Genomic DNA, 12,164 nt, shown 5'->3' with positions numbered 1-12,164 from the left:
TGGCTGGCTCCAAAGATTGAAATGCTGTAAGTTAGCAACTTTTGATATTTTACCATTTTTAAAAATGACACAAAATGGGGGTGAGTATCGCCATAGGACATGTTTATGAGTTATGGCGTGAGGAATACTTTGATTGTCCCCCTAAACTCTGTTATAATTGATGGCTGGATGATGAATACATTGTTAACTAGAATGCACTTTACGCTCATCAACAGATAATTTATTACGCCATCACTAAGAAGTGTGACAAAATGCAAACAACTTCTAGTATGCATTTTTCGAAAGTACATATTTAGACTAAAAAACCCTAGTAGGGTTTTGTCCTGTCAGATCCAGTTCGGATTTTATTGCCTCATCTAAACCGGGCTAGATCTACACTTTTTTGCATTTATCAGGTCTTTATCTCAGAAACGAATAGGAATTTGGCTTTGCTGTTTTTGGCAATATTTTAGCCCTAAACTAGTAGAACTTCTCTTTTGAGAGAACCACATAAAAAAACTCCATCTAGGTGATCTATAAAATATAGAAAATTTTACATAATTGCTGAAATTAATTAAACTATTGGGATTTGAACCAAGTAACCTTTTGCAAAAATCTTCCAAATAAAGTTCTCAACAATTCTTTAGAACATTCTGAAACTCTTAAATGCTTACTTCATGTTGTTTCAGCGGTATTTTGCATCATATTTTTTACAACACGTATTTCAAACACAGTTCACACCAACAGTTTATGCTCGCATTTCGGATTTCACTACATTATTGACATTTTTATTAAATCGTCGTTGAAAAATGTACTAAAAACAACGGCATAGAGGCATTTTACAACAATGACATGTTCTGAAGAGTTGTGTATTTCATTCCAGGGAATATTTTCCCAAAAGAAAATATTCAGAAAAAATTAACGGTTTTGGAGATGCGAAATGTAAAACAAGTGGAATTTTTGCATACATTTTGAAATTTGAGGCAATCAATATAGTTTTTCGAGTTCATTATTTCTCCAAATATTTTATTCTTGTCCCTATCTACAAATTTGCTTCAGAGGTCAGAAGAAGATACGCATTGGTTTCAGAGATATAGCCCCGAATTTCTGTAAAAACTCAATATTTAACCATGTTTAGATGGGGCCATAAAATCCGAGCTGGGTCTGACATAACAAAACGCAACTAGGGTTTCTTGTCGTTTGGGTCTGAACTTTCAAAAAATCCTCAGTTCGGATTGTTTGCACAAGATCACCTTAAAAATGTTGCACAGTGTAATCGAACTCAGTACAGTTTGACATACGATCGTATGTTGAGTTGTTTACAGTTACTTCAACAAATCAATTTGCAAAAAAAGGAATTTAACATTTTCGTCCGATTATTTTTCACAAATTTCGACGTGGATTATCACGGCAAGTGTGTATCGATTAAATAAAATATTTGTATGGTGACGAAGAACCATCCTAGTCCGGTCAAAATAGACATGCGTATAAGGGGGAAATAGCAAAAATTCCCACAAAGCTGAATTTTGGTGGAGAGCTAGGGTTGGCCATTAGAAGCAACGTCCTAAAAGTCCCCATCGATCCCATGTGTGCAAAACAAGTTATTCGGGGTCAAAGGTCATTTTTGGAGGCATTATTCAGTTTTTTTTAATTTTTCTCAAAAACGGTAAGACAGCAAAAGCTGGCTAAAATAAAAGTTGTAGATTTAATAGTTGTCTACAAGAGTGGTCTTAACAATTTTTTAAAAAAAACTTACCATTTTCGAGATATCGCGATCTAAAGGTCAAATAAAAAATTAGCCGCGTAAATACATTATGAGGCGAACCGGTTAAAGTAATGACACTATGTGTTAGATACATTCATAAGCTTTCAAACGGTTCAGTAGAACCGGATATAACCGATTTTTAAATTTGGCCTTTCGGTTCGAATAACCGGTGTACCGGATCCGCAACCGTTGAAAATTATACATTTCCGTAATCAGCGCAACAAACCCTACCTTCTGACAAAACTTGAAAATAATCGGAGAGTTTTCGTTGGGGTCGTTCCTGTTGGGCTTTCGATTACACATGTGGGTTAAATGGGCTATTTTTGCATAAAATGACTCTAACATTGAATCACTCTACTAAACACGCTCCGATTTTGTTGGAATTTTTTTTAAAAGATAGCTATAATTTCTGTCTTCAAGAAACTTTATATTTTTTTTGGTGGACAGACCCGGTTACTTCGCTTATTTTAGCCGATTCGTATGAATATGTGCATATTTCCCCTATAAGTGCATAAAAATCATGTGTTTTTTAGAACAGCTATATCTCAAGAATGGTTCCTTCTAGGAAAAAAATTATAAACTTGTAGATAATTTTTCTGTTTACAATATTTACTTTAATCACTTTTTGATTTGATCAACCGTTTTCAAAAAATAAATCCGAAAACCTAAAAAACCATAAAAATTTGACCTTTGACCCCGAATAACTTTTTTGCACACATGGGATCGATGGGAACTTTTAGGACGTTGCTTCTAACGGCAAACCCTAGCTCTCCACCAAAATTCAGCCGTGTGGGAATTTTTGCTATTTCAATGTCTATTTTGACCGGACTACACTGGGAAAAACTGGTTTAATGTATTCAATCGTAGCCGACGCTCGCTCAAAAACAAAGATAAATAAAAGACGTGCTCAAAAACGAAGGTCGTGAGGATCGTTCAAAAACGGCCGTTGTGCCAGAAATTAAGTGAAATAGAGGCATCCTTGGTCATTTCTTCCACCAACTAACAGTTCAAATAACACTTTTTGCGGCTGTCTCAATCGAAGTGGAAAAAATGCGTCAACAATTGGTTTGAGCGCATGGAAAAGTATATAAATCATGCTGGAGACTACTTAAGAAAACAATAAAACTATTTTTGGTGATGAAAATACGCGTTTTCATTATTAGCCTCGAAGCTTCGCCCACAGCTTGTGGCATAATGAAAAGAATCAAACACAGTAAATGTTGTTTTTCCAAAATATTACTGTTATAATAATTACTGCGAAAACTATCCGAAATAAGATTTAAAATTTATCCGAGAACATGTTTGAAAAAGTTCTTAACCCTAAATGTTTGAACTTTAGCTTGGAAGGCACAAGAAAAGTGGACCAAAATAGTCCATCTTCGAATTTGACGTAAGTTTAGAAGAACCAAATCGAGGACTCCCTTTAAGAGCCGTAGGGTTTTGCAGCATTAGCGAAATTATATTAGTCGGTACGGACTTACCACGGATAAAAATTTTACTGTCGTAATATAAGCTACGAGGAGTAGCACTTGCATTAAAAATTTAAAAACGATTCTAGATATGCTCCATACTGCGAATTTGCAAAAAAAATTTTAATTTTTTGTGGGAGGACCGATATTGTCCACATTCAAGCAAGATTTAAGAGTAAATGAAATATTACGATGCGCTATGTTTGGTCCAATGTCAATCAGTCATTTTCGATAGTTGATCATCGTGGATGTTTCTATAGTATTTGGATCAATATGTCAGAAAGCATGGACTTGCCCACGAAAAACATTTTATTGCTGTAAATAAGACCACAAGAAGTGCTTTCGCTAAAAATTTGCAAATGATCCTCAACAAAAGCAACATTTTTGATGGTTTGTTTTTGTGCGCTCCAGCCAGCCGGACGGACGTGTCTTAATCGACTTCAAATTGAAATAAAAGGCACATTTTCATCACATCAAAGTGTTTGTAGGAAAAAGGCATTTCTTTTGCAATACCATTTTAAAAAATTAAAAAAAAAATTAAGAGCACATCTAAACTTATTTTTTATTTAGAGATTAAGGAACAATTACTGTTTCTAATCTGTTTGCTTTTAGAAATGTTATAGCAGTTTTAATTCTCATCAAAAAACTGTTTTATTGTTTTCTTAATTAGTCTCCAACACGATATATAAAATTGTTCATGCGCTCGAAGCAATTGTTTAGCACTTTGCCCACTCCGATTGAGACAAATCCAAAACATGGTATTTGAACACTTTTACAACATCTTCTTGCTGATATTTTTCGAGCTCATACGCATAGTTCCTTGATTCTACACCTGGGTCTATCTTATAAGCAGCGCGATCGTATTTTTTTCAAAATTTCTTGCACCGATCGACACGGGATCCAACGAGAAAACCCCCATTTGGCCACACAGTGTTCATGCAATATTAAATGCTAGTTGGTGTAATTAATGCATTAATTAAAAGGGATGTCTTTATCTCACGGTATATAACATGGTGATCTTGCATTATCCGTTTTCCCATGGCTTAATTTTTTTCTGGCATAAGGGGCGTTTTTGGACCTTCGTTTTGCAAAGTTACTTTTTCAAGACACTATAAACAACACAATATATGAGCCTTAACTAATTTTAAATGGAAGGTGCTTACACCTCGGAAGTTTTTGCTGATTCTGAAACTACAATGCTCATAGATGAGAAATATCATGAAACAAAAAAAATCGCCGGAGGGATTTTAAAATAAATTTAAGTTCACATTTTTAGGGGTTCTTTAGGTTTTCACGATTTTGCTTGGAAACCGCGAGTTCTATGTAAATGGCACTAAAACAAATGTTGTAGCAGAGAAAATTCTCCACAAGATTGGCCTTTATGATATTTTCGTATATTTTACCGTTTTTAAGATATGGAAGTTCAAATTGGGACAATGCACTGACTGTATCGCCCCCTTATAAAACAATATCATGCACAGTGTCCCTTAACTAACTTTTAATGAAAACTAGAGTTGCGTCGTTCATGAACGAACCGGCTCAAAGGAACGATTCCGTAAAAAGAACGAACGGATCCGTATCCAGCTCATTCTTTTATATCGTTCATTTAGATCCCCGATGAACGAGTCATTGCTGCTTACAAAATTAGCAGCATTGGTTTTGCAGTCAAACTCTAAACAAACGCTGCGTTAGCGCAACAGCACAAATTTCCACACAAAACAAACAATGATTCAGAGAGCTACTCTCGCTCAGTAACTCACCTCATTCAGTAGCACATCTCGGTCATATCTTTTATTTGCATCATTCGTTCATCTGGTTCTTTCATATCAAAACCACCACCACTACGTTCAGAAACAAACCCAGCAAACCAAATGTCGGATGTCCGACACGTCTGAACAATTTCGGAAGCAACGTCGTTCAGTTTTCGTTCCGATTTCTAAACGATTTTTCGGAGCGGAAATAGTTCAGATTTTGTACCGATTTCGTTCCGAATTCGGAACGAATGTCGGAAAGAAATTTCCTTTCCGAATTTCCCAAGGATTTTCTTCAGATTTCGTTACGAAATCGGATCGAAATCGATACGATGTCGCTCCGACATTTCGTTCCGAAATTATGTCAACCACTTCATACAACTTTCGTTAAGATATCGTTACGAATTCGGATCAGACATCGGACGTATCGTCCGAATTTTGTTCCGATTTCGTTACGATGTCGGTACGAATGGTTTGCTGGGAAAACCACCCCCATTAGCACACAAACAAGCAAGTAACACAACAGTTGTGTCATTCGTGACCGAACATTATCAAAAGAACGATTCGGTGAAAAGAACGACGGAGTCATATGCAGCAGAGAACGAACGACTTCAAAAGAAAATAATACATTCAAATGTATTGTTGAACGAAAAAGAGCCAACGAACGAAGTAAACGACCCAGATCTTTTTGGTGAACGGAATGAAAAAGATCGATCCGCTCAATGAACGAGATTGCCCAACACTAATGAAAACGGCTTACACATGGGATGAGAAAAATAAAAAAAGAGACAAAATCGCCGGAAAATTGCTTGGAAACCGCAAGTCGTATCGAAATGAGTCTAAAGAAAATGTTGTAGCTGTGAAAATTCTATACAAGACTGACCTTTAGGTTTTTTCGTAGGTTTTACCATTTTTGAGATACAGAGGTTCAATTCAAAATTTTAGGTTTTTATCTCAAGTCTTCACGATTTTGCTTGGAAACCGCAAGTGGTATCAAAATGGGACTAAAGAAAATGTTGAAGCTGTGAAAATTCTCTACAAGATTGGATGATTTATTTTTTCCTAGGTTATACCATTTTCAAGACATATATGTACGTTTAATTTAAAAAATTGCAGTGATGACATTGTTTTATAAGGAGGCGATACAGGCAGACCATTGTCTCAATTTCAACTTCTATACCTCAAAAACGGTAAAACCTACGAAAATATCCTAAAGGTCAATCTTGTGGAAAATTTTCACAGCTACAACATTTTCTTTAGGCCCATTTACATAGAACTCGCGGTTTCCAAGCAAAATCGTGAAAATCTAAAGAAACCCTAAAAATGTGAACTTAAATCGCGATTTATTTTAAAATCCCTCCGGTGATTTTTTGTTTCATGATATTTCTCATCTATGAGCATTGTAGTTTCAGAATCAGCAAAAACTTCCGAGGTGTAAGCACCTTCCATTTAAAATTAGTTAAGGCTCACCGTGATGTATGATCGTATATCAAACTGTCCTAAGTACATTTAGGCTAAAACCTGCAAAAAATTCAAATAGCTTCTGGCAACACTACGTGCTGCCTAGGTCGCAGACATTTCTAGTTCCCCTCGTAAACTGTACTTTTTCCCAATTTTGTCTGGTAGGTACACGAAGGAGTATACCGATTTAGTCCATATTTGAACCTGAACTATGCCAGCCAGTCAGACAGATGGACGGACATGGTTAAATAAACTTCAAATTGTCCGGTTTTTGTCCAAACATACAATTATATCGATGATGTACAACTTTGGTCGCATCAAAGTGTTTAGATCTCTTTAGCCTAAAGGTTTCGAGGTACTACATCAATTTCTATTCCTATCCTATAATATTTTTTGAATATTATTTTATTGCGGGTCCGGATTATTATGAAAATGTTTATATTTTTTTAGTTGGACGAAGTGGTCATTCCAAAAAATCATGAATAAGAACTATTTAGCCCAATGGGGTATTTTTCAATTCTTTCCTTGAACACAATTATGTACATTGTCTGTTTATTTCAGAAATCAGGAAAGAAGGTAAGAAATCATGTTGGCCTCAACACATTTTTAACCATTTTTTCACTTTCAGAGCAACACAGCTTCCACGTAAATAATATTTTATGGTCAATAATGTGTGATTTTTTCACAACTCTTCTTTTTATAAAAATGCATTCATATTAGAATACATAGAATAGAATGTTTTAACAGTTCGCAATTCATAAAACGGTAAACCCCAGCTTCAAGTATTGCTAAAGAGTTTTAAATTTTCCCGTATACCCTCTTTAGCGCATCATAACAAATACTACCGTATACTGATCTTCAATCCACATCATCTCTTACAATATCAGAAAATCTGGCACCACTTTCAAAAAATACAGTTATATGAAATTTTAATGTCATTCCCAAAAAAGATGCATAGCTCAAAAGACCTCACGACAGAGCGGTAAATTTTTTGGTTCGCCAACAGAGTGATGCTACCCTTCAGAATCTGTTTAACCTTAAACATACCCTTGTGTAGAAAACCTTTTTCTTTTTTTAATTTATGATTTCATTTTGTAGCCGATTAGTCCCCCTCCACATTGACAAAAATTCCTGATATTAGGTGTTCTTAGATCGAGTTCAGTACAACAATTTCACAAAATTACTCTGATATGGAACTCGATTACATAATTTCATGAATTTTTCAATGATATAACTCTAGTGTGGACCGGGACTCACAATGAAACCTTGTGACAAATACTTGTTCGTCACATTGAACTATAGGTATTTTGCCCTGTTTTTGAGGCAAAAAATAATAACGGCGGAATTAAAGGATTTTTTAACTTTTTAAATTATTTATGTGTAAAAGTAAGATGCAAAGATTTCTACAGATAAATTCGGATATAACGAAAAACGGTTATAAGCAACTACGTATATAACGAACAAAGCTATTTCTTTCAAAGCCATTTTCATTAGCTTTCTTGAAACTGTTGAAAACGATTACGGTAGTAAGTCACAAAATTGTTGTCCCCGCGAATAGATTTTCAAAGGAATTACAATTATTACAATTTTGTATATTTTTTTTTAATATATTTCAATAAAGACGAGTTTAGTACTGCTTTAAATCGTATCATTGATTAATATGTAAAAGAGAGATAAAATAAAGATTACTACTGTCGCTATTACTTATTTTACTTTGTAAATAATAATATTTTTATATTTATTATTTATTTCCTCAAACCAAACGTCCACAATTTTTAGACTTTTTTATTGGGAAGTAACCTAATAAAATCTGATAAATATTCAAAAACAGGCAAAATCGAGTTTTGAAATGCAGTAATACCAATGCAGAAAACTTTCAGTAATGTGTTCTAGGTGGCAAAATCACGGCCAAACACGACCTATTTAGTAAAAGTGGGAGTTTAAATAATAAATAAAATATTTATTTCCGACTTCTTGTGTTTTTTGGTCGCTACACAAAATGTATATTGTGTATTAAATTAATTCCACTTGCAATTGACAATCTATTCCATTTTGCATATAAATAGTTATATTAGGTATATTTTTCCGCGATTTCAAACACATTGATATATGCCTTTTAATTTATTGTTTTTTAGTTTTTCTTCGAAATTCTCACGTTGACTGCAATTTAAGTCGCGATAATAACATATTCTTTCTTCTATGCCAACTAAAAAATTATTATTATTAAAAGTTGCAAAATCGACTGTTTGCCTCAAAAACTGGGCAAATTACCTAAAGTGCATTATCGCAAAAACACTTAAATTGATCTTAAAAGCTTTTTAGGTATAGAGCTACACAAAAACTTACGAAAGTACAGTTTTCCAAGCATATGCATTTTCATTGCAATAAGCTGCAGAAAGCTTATTTGTAATCAGCTTTTCGATTTTAAAGTGTTCCACAGAATATATTTTTAAAATTATGATCATTGAAACGTCAAAAAATTAGCACCATATGCTCATTTACTCAATGAAGGTCTCATTTCAAAAACTGAAATTTGACTTCTCAACCTAAAAAGATTATTACGCAAATAATAAAATTAATACATGGACCAGTTCTAAATTTAGTGCTTCATAACCTCAAAAAAACTTAAAACTCTTTGAGTTTTAGAGATATCAACATGAAAGTTAGACACAAAATTAAGTAGATGTCGTAGAAAATATAGAAATTGCTTACTCAAAAACGCACCTTTTGACATATGCCACTCTTTGAGTAAATGAGCGATATGTATAAAACTAAAGATGGTATGTTGTATTTGTCGAAAAAGAGTTTTTAAGCGTACACCTAATATCTCGTAAATTGTTGTACACAATGTATTGAAAATACAAAATTTAAATAAAACTAAAACAAGTAAAAAAAGTAAGAACGGCGCACAGTGGTCAATTTTACGAAAAACCTGGCAATAACTCTAAAAATGAATGGATTTTGACCTAAACATGGATTCTTATGTTTTTCGGGTCGCCGGTTCCATTTTTCATATTAATATAAAATTTTACTATAGGTCCTAGAATACATTAATACTCTACATCTTATCGAAACTTTAGAAATATGCAAACATTAAAAACAATGTTAGGGTTAAAGTCGTACTTCATCATTTTAAGTTTAAATCATTAATAACGGACTCTTACTAGATACTAACCTGACATATGTGGAAAACAAAATCATATCATATCAAATATCACGGATTTGCTGGTTACCAAATGTACTTCTTATATTCCTCCAGCGTAATTTAAGTGTCATTTCCTGAGTATTTTTGTAGTCTAAAACTTCTCTACAATATATTCATAGTTTTTTTCTTTTTTCAATGATATAAAATTCGTAGCCAATATGAATATATAGCCCATTTTCAACAAAAGAGTAGTAACTCAAACTGTTGATACATTACCAGTAACTCTGAAGACATGAAGAGTGGCATAATGAAATTTATTGACGAAAGAGTTCACAAAATGATGGGACATTTTTACAGTTGATGGAGTTAAACTTTATGTACCGTTTTTTAATAAAAATAAACAATAAAAACTCAATTACTAATCGCACCGCTTAAAATGTTTGAATAGTTATAGCTAAAGTATCCGTAGAACTAGGCTACCCAAACCTAGATTTTAAATACTGTTGCTTACCATAGTCAGCTACAATGGTTGGACGGTAGAAAAATCGTTCGACAGATTCAGATAGTCCCTGCCCTCACTAGAGTGATTTCCTTGAAAAACATTTTAGATCGAGTTCCATAGTACAGTAATATCATAAAATTGCTATACTGAGGAACTTGACCTAAGAACTCCTAATAGCATGAACAATGATCGAAATGAATGAGGAAAATAAAAGAAAATATTGATGTTTAAATTATATATATTCAATAAATTTGAGGCCGCAACCTTCACTATAGCGAAAATCGGAAGGAACCGTTCTATGGAGACTATAGGAAGACGAAGAGCTACACCGACAAATTTCAGGTGGGGAGTTTTATACCCCCAATGAAGACCAAATACGAAATTACAGCCATCTCGGTGGGATATTGAGGCCGCAACTTTCAAAATACTGAAAAATCTGGAGTTATCGTCCTATGGGGGCTATATGAAGGCGTGGACCTATACCGACAAATTTCAGGTTGAAAATTTCATACCCCCAATTAAGAGATTAAATACCATTTCGGTAGGATATTGAGGCCACAACCTTGAAAATACCGAAAATCGGGAGGTAACGTTCTATGTTGGCGTGTAACTATACTGACAAATTTCAGGTGGAAAGTTTAATACTCTCTTTTGTGCTAATTAAAAATATATATGGTAATATTCAAAAAAGTTTTGCAATCGTTGAAGTTGAGGTTTTCCATTCATTAAATCGGGAACTGTAAATATATTTTATGCAATATGAATATATTTCTATTAATTGATGTGTTTTAGCCACGATCTCATAATATGGACCATAAAAACTAAATGGTAAAAATGTGTCGAAGTCAAAAATTTTTTTTATGTTCTTTCTTGATTTCTGGCCGAACCACGCCATATTCAGAACTGTCTCAAAGAAAGAATTAAAGAATACCCCTTGGGCAAGATGGTTCTTATGTATGATTTTTCGATATAGACACTGCATCCCACAAAAATCGATGCTGATATTCTGAAGTTTTGAATTCGGCGTTTTTTGAATTTTTGTTACAATTAGAGGGCGCAATCAGTCGTTTGATGTACAGATTCGTGGTAATATGAGTCCAAAGTCAAAAATTTGGTGCGTAAATTTTCTTAAAAAACCTATTTTTTTGGCTTAATAATTTGCAACTGTGTCACAGGTACCTTTAAACCAAGCGTGATTTTACCTTTTTTACGGGCCGGATCTAAGGAGTCCTTCCGCGTTCGAATCCATCTACTAAAACGGCGGATGTAGATATACATATATGAATATAGAAAAATCTGTAAAAACATATTTTGACAATTCCGCGCATTGAACCGCGATTTTCTTTGAAAATTTATACATAAGTAGAATCCTTTATACGCGATTGTAATACTTGCAAAAAGGTGTGTCATAAATTACAGAGATTCGGGATTAATATTCGCATCTAACCCAAAATAGGCACATCCGCGGTTCTTGATGAATCTGTTCAAAATTTGTTATATTGACGTATTTTTAATAGCCGGTCACTGAAATCGGATTCGCCTTACAATCATATACACATCCCGATATTTTTACCCATTTTAAGATTTTTTGAATGGTAAGATACAATTGACGGCACACTTTGACATCTGAATGAAACATGGATAAATGCATACATATTGATAGAGATGCACCCGCTGTATCCGAAAAGCGCATGCGCCTCAACTGATTTTAAAGGATTCGCGATATACACGGTTTAAATTTTGTGTTTATTCATTGGTTGTAATTTCAATATTACTCTCTACAACTTATTTCTATTGCTTATCACAGAAAGCCAATACACTTTCACGATGACAAACTGCTTTCCTTGTAGACGTTTTAGCAAAATACTTCAGGGTCTGTATGAAGTATAAAGCGAAATAGTACAATAATCCCAAAAATGTTTTCTTCTTTTAATGTTGCTGTAATATGCAAGCTATAAACCCAATCTTTTTAATTTTGGTCTCACATTTTTCTACGCGTTGTCTAGATTCTATACGTATGTTTAATTTACTATTTAGAGAATTTTATGGATTCTGAGTTAGAATAAATACAGTTTACTCCAAGATTCCTTCA

This window comes from Musca autumnalis, unplaced genomic scaffold (genome assembly GCF_047663935.1).
Source record: "Musca autumnalis isolate F117 unplaced genomic scaffold, ASM4766393v1 scaffold_5, whole genome shotgun sequence".
NCBI classification, from domain to species: domain Eukaryota; kingdom Metazoa; phylum Arthropoda; class Insecta; order Diptera; family Muscidae; genus Musca; species Musca autumnalis.
The sequence above is the reverse complement of the archived record's forward strand: the minus strand, read 5'-3'. Positions refer to the sequence as shown.